General features: G+C 47.0%; 1 protein-coding gene across 1 annotated transcript in view; it reads left to right on the forward strand.

Annotated features, from left to right (window-relative positions):
• The first annotated feature begins 280 nt into the window (after positions 1–280).
• zgc:114120 (uncharacterized protein LOC619267 homolog) overlaps positions 281–14,330 on the forward strand; it is a 61,307-nt gene continuing 47,257 nt past the window's right edge. Inside the window, exons 1-2 of the mRNA XM_047327819.1 lie at positions 281–512; positions 1,062–1,209. The gene's annotated coding sequence lies outside the window, so the exon portion shown is untranslated. The remainder of the gene's footprint in view (positions 513–1,061; positions 1,210–14,330) is intronic.

Here is a 14,330-nt window from a genome sequence, read left to right on the forward strand (position 1 = left end):
GGAGGCTCCGTTTGATTCATTGACCCTGTAACACAGAAGCACAAACTGTTCACACAGTCCAGAAACACATGAACCACAACAATATGTCTACTGTTCCTGGGCAACGGTGTATAAATACACACACTGTGTATAAATACACACTGTAAACCAGCAGTTCGAGCTTCTTCCCCCCAGCTGGTAGATTCTTAATCAACCTGTTTGTGTCACACACACACACACACACACACACACACACACACACACACACACACACACACAGAGCACCGCCCGGGTATCTGGCAGAGTGACGCGAATCGAGCGCTCCTCAACAGGTGAAGCTGATTGGGGACAAAATGGCCGCCGCCTGTGACCGCGAGGTGGATGACGTCAACAGAAGCGACGGAACCGTTTGAGCTCCGCGAGTCTGAAACTACAGAAACTTCAGTGTTTTGTTGTTTCTTCGGTTTTATTTTTTCTTTCTTCTGACGTTTTTCTTCTCGACGCGACGACGACGACGAACCGGATGTTCTCAGGTGTGTTGCCTTCACGTGTAGCTCGTTTATTCTGCCGTTTCTGTGTCTGGGTTTGTGTCGGTGAATCGTCGGTCAGTTTGTTGAGTTAATATCTCGGTTGTGTCTGGTTGTTTTAGTCAAACTGCTTTTATATTCATTATCAGTAATCTGCAGATTATTTCTTCATCATTTAACTAAAAACATGTGGTGAAAATATTGCCAATGTCAAAGATGATGTCTTTAAATGTGTTGCTTTGTTTGACCAGCGCTCCACAACCCGAATCAATTTACAACCACAGGAAAACAGATTATACGTAGAATTTAGGATTTTGAAAAAATAATTCATATTAATTACTTTTTATAATTCATATAAATTACTCATATAAAAAAATATAGAATTAACAGCAGCACTGGAAGACGTGTTCAGATATTAAGTATGAAAAGTTCGTGGAAAAGTATTTGCACCAGAATCTTGTGAAAGTAAAAAAATGAAAACTGTCATCATGCAGAATGACCCATTTCATAATAATGTACATTATTTAACTGGAGTTGTATAATTGATGCGTTCAGGTGTTCATGTCTTCATCAAGTGGACCAACGGATCAATATTTCTCAACAGAAACGAACCCGAGGACGATGGAACATGTTCTGCGGGTCGTTGGATCTCCAGCACTCGGCTCACTGAGACGTTGAAGCGTCGGCAGCCATGACAGTTACTGTAAGTACGTCACGCGTGTATCGGTGAAGACAATCTGACGCCTTAGTTGTGATTCAAATGAGATGAAAGTCATGATGATGATGATGAAAAAGAAAATGTGAAACAATCGTTCTGATGCTTGATATGACATAATGTTCCACCTGTAAAATGTTAAGTAGCCTTAAATGAACACTAGTAATTGATGAATGATCATAAAATTACCACTTTTATTGTAAAATTACAACTTTATATTGTTATATTCTGACTTAATTAAAATTAAAACTTTTTCCTTTATTCTCGTAAAATACCATGAACTTTATCTCAAAATCTCAGATATTTTTTCCTCTGATTGCTCATTTATGAATATTTTTCTTGGAAATGTTTAAAGTAAAGTTAAAAAAAAAAACCTTTTATAGAAAGTAAAAGATCTCTCGACTCAACCTCATTATTCCTCATCATATCTGGAGGAACCGACTCCTCTTTTCCTGCCAGCAGCTCTTATTGATCATAGACTCTGTATCCGACGCGTCACAGTTTGAATCGTCCAGCAGAAGAAATGAAACCCGCTCCTCCTCTCGGGCCGGAGGCTGATGATCATCACAGAGACAGAGAGTGTTCACCTGACCCACTTTGCAGCCTGATAATTCACACGCAGCCAAAGTTTCCGATCGCTGTGTCTGATCTAAAAATAGAACGGCTCGATTAAAAAAAAAAAAAAAAAAGGTCCACGGCAGAATCCGCAGCAGCAGCAGCTGATTATACCGAACGCCGTGACCCGGTCGCGTCTCTCATCCTGCGTGGGAAAGGGAACGGTGGAAGTGGCCGACGTGAGGCCGAGTCCCTGTGACTCGCGTTGTGTTTGTGCAGATCGACGTGATTAAAACAACCGAGCGGTGAATCGGCTCGTGTCCTCGCCAGCGTCCCTCTTTGGTTCCACATGGCTCCTCTCACCCTGCGGCTGCAGCAGGATGACACCTCGCCACGGCCCACGTTTCGAGAACTTCCTCTGGGGGATTTAGAATCCGCACAGCTCAGTGATGGAGCTTTCCACAATCCACTCTGGACGCGAGCCCGGCCGTCCACGTTCGACCTGCAACCCGGAGCTCGGAGTGCGGCCGCGGGCGAAGAGCAAAGGAGGCACGAACACAGATTGGCAGCGTTAAGGTTAACTCCGCCTCCTTTTATAGTTTTGCCCCCGAACCCTCAGAGAGTCCGTGAACGTCTCTGCCGTCACCCGTCTCTCGTCCGGACATCTGGCGACGTCCCACGAACGCCTCATCAGTCCTTCTTGTTTGAAGTCCCCCCCCCCCTCTGCTGCTACTGTACGAGTCTGCAACACGAAGCTGCTTCCTGATTCATTATTCAGCTCCTCTGACCAGACGCAGAGCAGCTGCTCTCTCTCGCGCGCCGTCACCGGTCAAACAGGAATCCATGAATCTCTAATCATCCTGTCATCTCCGTCTGTCTCCCTGACGATTCCCCCGTCTCCATATTTATTCTCTCCGTCTTTCTACTGTCAGTTCCTCCTCCTCTGACACAGGGATGTGTCAAGTTATCATCTCCCTGTCATCCATCCTGTACAAATCAATTTCTTAAATATTTAGATCCAGTGTTTATGATGTTAAAAAACAATGAAAAGTTCTCTAGTGAACTTTTCCCGCTCGTATATATATTTATATCCGTTTCCCTTCAGCGGCTCCACGTCTCCGTGATTCCACTTCCTGTCTCTTCAGGGTCTGATTTGTCTTTTGCTGAGCTGTGACTCAGTGTTTTAATCACCTGGCCACCTACAGACGGAGGCTGATGCTGAGTGGGGGAACAATAATAATAATAATAATAATAATAATAATATTGTCCCGGGACGTCCCGGAATCAGACTTGTTCTCGATGCATCAATTCAGCTCCTGTCAAAACACACTGACGCCTGTGAAACTGTAAATAAAAAGAAAACTCAAATAAGTTCTATACAGCTTGAATTAAGAAGATAAACTTTTATTGAATTATATAATATTAACATTTTCGATATAATTGGAACGTGTCCCATCTGGAGCTGCAACAGTACAACGATTAGTAATCGACAACTAAATTAATCGCCCACTAGTTTGATAATCAGTTAATTGGTTCAAGTCGTTTTTTTGAAAAAAAGTCGTAATTCTCTGATTTCAGCTTCTTACAGTTGAATATTTTCTTGTTTCTTTGCTGCTGTGTGACAGTGAACTGAATATATTTGTTGTGTGGACAAAACCAAACATCATCTTGGTGGTTTGGGGTAAACACGATCGACGTTTTGGAAAATGTTGACATTTTGTGAACCAAAAAACTAATCGGATTTATCGATAATGCAATTAATCGTTAGCTGCAGCCCTGGTCCTTCGGCAGATTCATCTACTGGCAATTGGAAAGGAGTGTTTTTAATAAGTTTAGACTCTGAGCTCAATCCTGTCGCGGGGGCGAACGTGCATCACACTGTGTGTGTGTGTGTGTGTGTGTGTGTGTGTGTGTGTGTGTGTGTGTGTGTGTGTGTGTGTGTGTGTGTGTGTGTGTGTGTGTGTGTGTGTGTGTGTGTGTGTGTGTGTGTGTGTGTGTGTGTGTGTGTGTGTGTGTGTGTGTGTGTGTGTGTGTGTGTGTGTGTGTGTGCGTGCGTGCGTGTGCGTGTGTGTGTGCGCGCGAGTGAGTGAGTGAGTGTAGCTTGAGGGCAAAGTCCCATCTTTAATTTATCACTATGTTTTATTTACCAGCAACTTCAGTTCGGCCACAGAGAAACAGACGAGCATCATGGTCACCTGTCAGACCTTTTCAATACTCGTTCGCTTTCACTCGGATGTCCTGTCCACATCTGGGTTTTTCTTTTCTTTGTCGGAGAAACTCAATTTCCTTCTTTGCTTCTTCTTTTCGATCGTGTTTTTTTTTTTTGTTGCAGAAGCCAGAAGAACATCTGCCCCCCCCCCCGTCTTATTATCACCAGGTGTCGTAGTGTGTATGATGTACAGACCCCGTGACATTGAACACACACACACACACACACACACACACACACACACACACACACACACACACGTTGTCCGTCTCCTCGGCTGCACCGGGGGGAAGAAGCTCCCGCTCGTCGTTCCTGAATCACCTCTGCGTTTTTCCCTCTGACCCTTTGACAACATGACTCGTATCACGACGCGCTGAGATCAGAGGCGGCGGAATGTGGCGCAGGCCCCTTTAAGAGAGACGGGGGGAGGTGGGGAGGGGGGGCGCTCTGCCTCTGCATCCATAAAACATGAGTTTATTCAGTGGCCATGCTAAGACGTGGTTAGGAGCGCCGCCGCTCTCAGACCCATCGCAGACGGAGCCCCCCCACCCCCCCCTCCCCTCCCGCCCCCGTCCGGCCGGTCGGTCGCCTCACTCACCTGCTGACACGGAGACATGGACCCTCAGAGAACAGAGGGATAACAACTGACGGGAAGCAGAGAGACGCAGAAGGAGAAGAAGAGAGTGGATGAAGAGCGAAAGAGGTCTAACGGGATAAAAGAAGACGAGAGTGAAAGTGACTGCGCGGCAGAGGAACGGCGATCGGTGCTTCCAGGCGGAGAATGGGCAATTCCTCCTTCCCAGGCATGTCTCCTCTCTCTCCGTCAGTTCTGTAGTTGCAGGTATTTTTCTAACTTGAGTGGCTTTTCTGTGACGCGCTGGGAAAGTACCGCTGTTTACCTCCGCTCCCCCCCCCCCTCCCCCCTCCTCCTCATCCCCCCTCCTCCCCTCCTCATCCTCAGTGAGATGCTGCCTGCGTGTCTTCGCCTGCATCCTCTCAGAAGATGAAATCAATATCACTTTACGCAGTTAAAGTGCGTCTTGGCTCCTCCACTTCTTTTCAGTCGTTCTTTTCAAATCTGCGGCGGCTTGTGAATGTTTTATTCAAATGTGGGACACATGTTGAAGCATCTTGTGAGTTGTTGTCCTTGAAGAAAATGTTTGATTTGAGGTAACTGACGAGTGATCGTCTCTAAGTTCTGCAGCACATCAGCAGAGTCTCTGAACGGGACGGTGGCGTCTGAGAGGATTCCGCCGCCTCCGGCGTCACGCTGGTGTCGGTTGCGTCTGGCAGCAGCGCTTGTTTACCGCCTGTGTGGAGGCAGATAGTTGATGCTGTGGCTCTGTGAGGTCGGCAGCTGGAGCAGCTCCGGACACACACACACACACACACACACACACACAGACACACACACACACACACAGACACACAGTCACACACACACAGACACACACACACACACACACACACCACACACACACACACCACACACACACACACACACACACAGACACACAGACACACACACAGACACACACACCACACACACCACACACACACACCACACACACACACACCACACACACACACCACACACACACACACCACACACACACAGACACACACACAGACACACACACCACACACACCACACACACACAGACACACACAGACACACAGACACACACACACACACACACTTGATGGATTTCCAGAGGCTGCTGCCGGCCAGAGGGAGATGGAAAAAAGAAAACGAGGTGGAGACAATGCTGCTAGTTATAAAGTGATGTTAATGCAGTGGTTTGAAAAATGCAGCAGCTGTAACGACCCAAAAACTGATTTACATCGTCGACATGTTCACCCTCAAAATGGGCGCCGGGGGGGAAACCGTTCATTCTTCTGATCCGTTGTACGATCTGTGTTTTATATTTGAACTGGAGTCCCAGAGGTGAAAACGTCCGTTTGTCTGGAGGAGAAAAAGAAATCGGTGACGAGGAGTGAATCAGTGAAACAATCTGTGGCCCCCTGACCTCACACCCGTCCTGTAGACTCTCGCGCCGGCGTTCATCTCAACGTCGTCACGGAAACCAGACCTGGAGGAGCGATGAGGAGCATTTGGCAACTTAACATTTTTAGTGGCGTCAGTATTTTTAACTCTGCGACGGACGAGACCGACGCTTCAGGCGCCAACAGATTTCTCTGTTTGTTAGTGAGACGAAGCTTCTCAGTGTTTCACAGTTGGAGGACGAAAAGTAGTTACATGAAGCAAATCGCTAACTTTTAAGACAAACCGACACAAATTCACACAGCGGATGTTGAGAGGTCGAAGGAGAGACTTGATGAATGGATCGTGAATCAGATTCGTCAGGATTCATATGTCAAATATCACGTTTGAGAGTTTTGGATTTTTCGGCCGATCGTTGAGTAACGACACACGTTGTACTTTGTGTTTTAATTCATAACTTATTTACTGAATCTGATCAATTAGTCGATTATTGATTGATTGATGTGGACGACCAGCGATTTTAGGGATTTATTGCTTTATTGGTGTTAATGAACATTTGGATTGAGGTGAATATTCAGTGGATAATCCCGACTCTGGGTTGGAAGTAGAGGACGACGATTTAACGGTTGGTTGATAATGAGTCTGTCACTGACACGTTGGTCTCTGCATTTATTTTTACTGATGTGAAAAACGTCTCTTTTACAGAAGAAAGTGTTGTGATATATTTGATAACAACATATCGTTGATATCGTACCAGAAGTGTTTTTACTCCCTGATATTCGTATCGGTCGGGTTCTAGTACGAAGAGACTTTGAGGATTCTGGGAAAATGTATTTACCATGGCAAATATTGTTAAATGATCTTTTGTCGTTCAGGATTAAACGACGTCTTTTCCTCCCGTCGTTCAAATGTAATGACGATGTCAGCAGACGGTCTGAAGCGTCTTGACGCGACTCGAGAGCCTGGGAACGAGACGCCGGGACGGGATCGGGGAGAAACATCAGCTGTCTTTAAGAAATCACTGGTTGGATGTGAGGCCTGTCACTTCCCTCACGAGGGGACTGAACCTGCGGAGGCTTTTTTTAAAGAAACGTCCTTGAACGTCTCCAAACTTCCAAACGACTTTGTGCTGCACGACTCGCGTCACCTCCATGACAAGGCGGAGTCGTCCCCGGCTCCCTGGAGGATCTGGCGGCGGCGGCGTGGAGCAGATCGAGCTTGTTGGAAATCTAAAGCGACCCGGGCATAAAAAGAGAGAGGAGACGAGGGTGGAGAGGATCTGTCGGGGAGACGGAGGAAGACGAAGTGAAGGAGATGAAGGGCAGAGAGGGAGAGGGGGCGTCGACATCACAGCGCCGACTGATGCGTTTGCCGCGGAGCCGCCAGGTGAGGCCCCCCCCCCCCCGCCCCCCCCGAGAGCTGCTCTGCTCTCACTCCTGAGCACTTCTCGTCCTTTGATGTCTTTCAGGAGGCAGAGCGACATTTTCAAGAAATTTTGAGAAACACAAACCGACAAATTCAGCTTTTCGACACCGGCGGCGTCAAGGAAATTTGCCGCATTCTTAAAAAAGTGATGAGGCTTTAACTGACAAAATGACTTCAAACATTTATTCAAGGCGTCGCACAACCGACACACGACGCGTGAATACACACGTGTATATATATATATATATATATACACACGCACATATATATATATAAGTATATGAAAGATTCACATCATCTCCGTTCTGGGGTTTTTAACCCGGAGGTTTTCCATCAACCTGAATTGAAGGACAGGACACGGACCGGTCACGGGACATGGACCGGTCACGGGACTTGGACCGGTCACGGGACACGGACCGGTCACGGGACATGGACCGGTCACGGGACTTGGACCGGTCACGGGACACGGACCGGTCACGGGACATGGACCGGTCACGGGACTTGGACCGGTCACGGGACACGGACCGGTCACGGGACATGGACCGGTCACGGGACATGGACCGGTCACGGGACTTGGACCGGTCACGGGACTTGGACCGGTCACGGGACATGGACCGGTCACGGATCTGGACGAAGGGGGCGGGTCCAGGCAATTTTTAATCACTTTCTTTAAGAGTTTTTTTTTTTGACATTTTCCCTGATTTCCCAGGGAATAATTCATGGACCTCAGACACATTTAGTGGCCTGATAATATTCATGAGCGAGTGAGATTCGGTTGCGGTTTGATTGAACTTGAGGACGTTGGTCCTCGGTGGAAGTCTGAGCTCTACTGAGTGACGTTGTCGATATTCTTACATCTGATAAGGAGGTTGGTTTCATCGCCGTCAGTTTTAGTTTTCGTCAGCAGGATTATTTAAAAACGACTAGAACCGATCTCCATGAAGGAGCCGTTACATGGACGGATCCAGGTATATTTTCTTTGACATGGCGGAGACATGTACGGTGGCCCGGAGAGCTCACATCTCTGCAACATCAGGAGCATTTAAGAAAACTACGGGCTGCAAATAGAGCCGCACCGAAACGGAAGTGTTTCCTGAGGACACTTAAAAGTGATGCACACGTCTGGACAGATATCTGCAATAGGCTAATATCTGAATCATGCGATCACAATTTTAAAATAAATCAAAAACACTTCTCATCTCATTTTCCAACATTGACGGAAAGACGGCAACAACAAGCGCGTCCAGACGTGTGCATCCTCTGGAAACACGTTTCGTTGCGGCTCTATTTGCAGCGCGTTCTCTAAATGCTGCGCGTGTTCTCAATTGATGAAGATGTGTTTCTTAATTTGCTGTGGGCTGATGGATGGATGGATACGTCATACTCTGTGAGCACCTGCAATGGACACTAATAATATTCAGTGTAGAATATGCGGGTTATTGTTGGACGTGTGATGCTGATGCACATCCTCTCTTTAGTGAAGGCGGAGAAGCTGTTTCACTTAAACAAAACAAATCACGCCATAAAAAGCAGGAAAGGCAGTTATAAAAAACCAACCCCAGAGTGCAGCAGCCTTTTATGTTGGTGTCGGTGTCATCAGCGTTTTAGTATTCCAGCCTCCCGCAGCCCAACACGCAGCAGAAGAAAAATGGACGGAATAAAAGGCGAGAGGAGGCGGCGGCGGCCTCTCCGCAATAAATCAGCTTAATTGCAAACAACCGCGTCACATCATATTTTCCTCCGTCGCATTTCGCTCCCATTCATTCCGCCGCTATTGACGGTCGCTGGACACAAAGTGGACGATAACCACCTCGGGTCTAATGTGGCCGCTCGTCTCAACCACCTCCCGTCCGAAAGGCGTCAACGGCCTCCGCATCAATTATCCATTATTCTAGAAAGGTGGACGTGAGGCTAGTTATTACTCTCGCCTGTGTGTCAGTGGTGAGACATGACGGAGGTGAACGGGGTCAACTGGTCGCATCCGACCCGACACGCTGTGCACTTACAGCCCATTATGGATAATTAATAATCCCCTGAAAGGCTCCGTGGATTTCAGTCTCGCACTTCGTAGACTTTTGGTTCCTAATAGCCGTAATTCTTATCATTGATGAATAAAAACCTGATCTCTCTAAGTGTTGGAAATGTTGAAAATTACCAGTTACACTTTCCAAAGATCCAATATTATATCTTAAGTGTACGTACAAGATGGATGACACGACGATGTTCTCTGGTGGAGCAGCAGCCAATCAGGAGGAATCAACCGTCACACCTCCGCTTCCTGTGCGTCTACGAACAAAGTGCCTATCGCGCATTTGTGTCTTTGTTTTTTGTCGGTCGTGGTTAAAATCCAATCGTGTCTGCGGAGGAATCAGTGTGAGATCAGATTGTGAGAGCGAGCGAGCGACACCACTCTGGATATTAGACCTTGTTTGCCTAGAATTACAGAGTTTCCCTCCGAGGACGAGCACTCGACTCGCAGACAAATCGAGTGTAGACATGAAAGTGAGTTTTAGATTTGTGACCCAGTTTGTGTTCAGTTTTTTTGCAACGCCCTGGAGCTGAATGAAATATGTTCTCCCCCCCCTCAGACTTGGGACCAGTCCAACATGTCCAGAGAGCAGCGGATGTCAGGCAGAATATTAATAATGTCTGCATGAAATGTTCCCTGGTTTAACCCCGTCACCTAATCATCTCTCGTTATGAAACCAACATCCTGGTACTTTCACATCTAAATCTCTCTTTTCTCTTCCTGACCCCTCCTCCACTCATTCTGTCGTCCAGTCGCAAAGCTTGAAGAGTTTTTAACTCCTCCTCCTCGGTGCCCGGGAGCGCGATCAGTCGGCTAAACGTACCTGCCCTCGTCAGCTGGCAGCAGGAAGTACTAGTCAGTTGAACTAGTTATTAATATTTTATCAGCATTACTTACCTCTTACGTCTAGGGTGTTACACAGCCGCCCACCACTGGGTGGAGCTGTTGTGAACCATCGGCGCGGAAAGTGGAATAAATTCAACACCGTCAGAATATGCAGATATACAACCGTGTGTGTGTGTGTGTGTGTGTGTGTGTGTGTGTGTGTGTGTGTGTGTGTGTGTGTGTGTGTGTGTGTGTGTGTGTGTGTGTGTGTGTGTGTGTGTGTGTGTGTGTGTGTGTGTGTGTGTGTGTGTGTGTGTGTGTGTGTGTGTGTGTGTGTGTGTGTGTGTGTGTGACGGCTCCGATCTCCTCCCCTCCTCTTTGTTATCTCCTAAGCCGGCGTGACGGCTGTGACACGTGTCCTCCGGATAGACGCCAGCGTTTGACGAGTAAATTGCAGCGGGCGACGTCTCACAAGCTGCTCGTTTGCTGATTGTACAGAAAAACGGTCGTTCTGGGAAAAAAAGCCCCCAGATCACATACTCGAATGAAAAAAGCCTCCGTTCCCCCGGAACAATGGAGGGAATCTGAAGTGAGGAGCGAGCGACGAGCGATGAGGAGGCTGGAAATGATTTCATTATTGTCGCAGGGCAGAAGAGAAAAGTGTCGTCACAAACTCTTCCTTCGCTCTGTGGATTCAACTGTGGAACGATCAAGTTGCTGAACAGACCTTTGCTCGTCGGTCTTCTTCACTCAGTCGTCTTCAGAAATGTTTGCAAGTTTACCGAAAATTGAAATCTCTCGTTTTGGGGAAAAAATGCGGAACGTCCGATTATTCTTAGATCAGTGGGCAGAATGTTTGGTGTCCGTCGTGTGTTGAAGAGGAAGACGGATCCTCAGACTGTGAGCGCGTGAGAGAGAAGATGCCTGCAAGCAAAACAAGATGTAATCAACACACACACACACACACACACACACACACACACACACACACACACACACACACCAGATCTGATGTCAGCTGTGCTGAAAGTAGCATTTTCTTCCCATCATCATCATCCACGTCGCTCCATCCCTCCTCATCCCTCCTCATCCCTCCTCATCCCTCCTCATCCATCTCTGTCCACTAAGTAGAAAATGGGTCCGGGCGCCGTCGTGGCCTATTATCTGTTTGAGAGCATCTATGTTGATAATTGACCAGCGGGGGGAAATGTGACGGTGATCGGTGTGACGCTAATACATTCTGCCAATTTGACACGCTCGGAAACCATCAGGCCAGAGGTTCGAGCATCACACGCTCACACGGAACACACTCCACACACCCACGACCAAATCAGGAAGTGGGCAGCGGAGAGCAAGAGGGAATCCGTCTGAACGCGGACGGACACGCTATGGGGACACATGCGGACGCACGTTTGAACACAGCCGCAGGACAACGAACGCATCTTAACGTCAAAACCAATTAGTTGTGCGACACGTGTACAGTACTGGACGTCCAGAGAGACCAGGTCCCGCACGGACTCCAACTGACACCAGATCCTTGTTCTGGCAACGGCGGCGATTAAAATCCCGGTTTATGTTTATTATGAAAAACTGACGACATTAGAAGTTTGAGATTCTTCGTCTTTAAACTTCGGCTGCTGCCTCTGACGAGGAGGTTATGTTTTCACTCCTGTCCGTCAGTTTGTCGGTTCGTCAGCATGATTTCGTAACAAACTGCTAAACTGTGGTGGAAGGACGGGATGTGGGCCAAGAAAGAATCTGTTCCATTGTGGCGCAGATCCGGATAAACGGGCAGGTTTTTTTTTTTCATAATTTTCTTGAACATGGCGCAGATTTTCCAAGAAATAATTCATGGATGTTGACGAATAAAATCAGACATATTTAAGAGACTGATATCGACTTTAAAGCTCCAGTGTGTAATTTCTGTAATTTTCTGGCGGCATCTGGTGGTAAAGTTGCAAACTGCAACCGACTGAGTGACCGACAGGGGACACTTTATGGTGGCGCACCGCTGATTCAATTTCTGGTTGCGGGTTTCATGTACAGTAATGGAAGTAAACAGGCTGAATGTTCTTTATTTTATTTTATTTATTACTTTATTATTATCCTAGTTTCTACCACATCTGGACAGATGTGAGGCTGGTTTGTGTAAGTTTGTCTCAACGTCGGTCAGATCGTGAGACCTGAGTGAGAAATCACATCCAAAATCTCTTTTTTACTGTTCTTTGTCCATAAAGAAATAAAACCTCAAGCTGAATATATAGCATTACACTACAAGGCCTAAAGTATGGGGACACCCCTGTTCATGTTAATTTTACATGTAACTGTAGTGGGCTTTAAAGCCCCAGTGTGTAATTTTTTCATCTGGTGGTAAAGTTGCAAACTGCAACCGACTGAGCGACCGACAGGGGACACTTTATGGTGGTGCACCGCTGATTCCATTTACTGTTTCTGGCAGCGTCTGAAAATCAAACGTGAACGCGACGTATTCTGGACGTTTAGTTCAACAACGTATTCAACGTGACGTAGAAACATGGAGACTCACACGGAGGTCGGTCCACCTCATGGAACTAGATTTAACTCATATGAACACAGAGTTATGGACAATATGTTCAATTTCTGTGAATAAGTTCTACTAAATATTACACACTGTAGCTTTACCTTTACCAACAATTCTCAAGTTGCAACAACTCAACATCTTTGGCTTTTAGACTTCTGCAGACTTCCTCGTCCTCTCGCTGCTGCTCAGATGTGAACGAACGCTTTCTCTTTCATCAAAATTAATGGAATGTCCTTTTATACTTTGCACTGTTCTTCACATGAAGGACGTCGTTTGAAGGCGTCGCCTCGGGCTCCGGTGGAACCGAGAAGGGGGCGTTTTTCATAATTTTCTGACATTTTACAGACCAAAGGATTGATCGAGGAATATGGCCGGCAGAGGCAATCGATTATGAAAATAATGTTCGCTCTCGGCCCGGCTGACGTTATGTGTCTCCTGGTTCCTCTGAATCTTCTCTGTCCAGAGGTTGATTACACAATATTTCTTCAGGAGAAAGTTCGTTCCAGTGATGATGAATATTTCAAACGTCGCTCTGCTCTTTGGGTAGCGCAGCTCCGCTGTGATTGGCCGAGACAGAAATACTACGCGGCCAAAAGTTTGTGGACACCTGGACCTGAAGCCGGCTGCAGGGGAACGTTTTATCCGAGAAGATTAGTTATAATCTATTAAGTGAATGTAAAACACTTTTCAGATTTCATTTACAAGTTGGAAACCATTTATCATTTCTCCATGTTTGTTCATGAAATTATTACTGAGACCAGTAATGAATTATCAATCGGTTGCTGATTTATCCATCATCCATCCGTCATCTCTACTCCTTCGAGGGTCGGGGGCTGGAGTCAATCTCCGCTGGCATTGGACGAGGGGCGGGTTTCACCCTGGACATGTCGCCAGTCCATCACCACACACACACACACACACACACACACACACACACACACACACACACACACACACACACACACACACACACACACACACACACACACACACACACACACACACACACACACACACACACAGCTCCAGTAGCATCAGGACTTCTCAGGATTAAATGTCTTTTCAATGTCTTTTTGTCGTTTGTGTGATCTGAGACTTTTTTAACTGCAGGAAACTGAAAAGCGTCTGAAATATCAGGTGGATCAGCTGAGATTCACCGTCAGTCAAACGTGCAGCCGGTTTTTAAAAGCAGCTGCCAGACGTTTCCAGATGTGTATAGTGCATCTCAAAGCGTTTGCCAGAAATTGACCCTCAAACGCAGAAATGAGTCCCGACTCCAAATTGCGTCCGAACTCGACAAACTCCAAACACCAACACTCGTCTGAATATCTCCGCTGGAGTCGACGGTCGGGGAGTCGCTGCAACGCGACGAGCCACGACGTGGTGGCGTTGTTGTGGAGCGAGAGAGAGAGCGAGGGAGGGAGGGAGGGAGGGAGGGAGGAGGGGGCTTGATAGAGTTGTAGCAGTCATTAAGGGAAAGACCGCTCTCTGCAAGTCTGGC

This window comes from Scophthalmus maximus, chromosome 16, assembly GCF_022379125.1.
Source record: "Scophthalmus maximus strain ysfricsl-2021 chromosome 16, ASM2237912v1, whole genome shotgun sequence".
In the NCBI taxonomy this organism is placed as follows: domain Eukaryota; kingdom Metazoa; phylum Chordata; class Actinopteri; order Pleuronectiformes; family Scophthalmidae; genus Scophthalmus; species Scophthalmus maximus.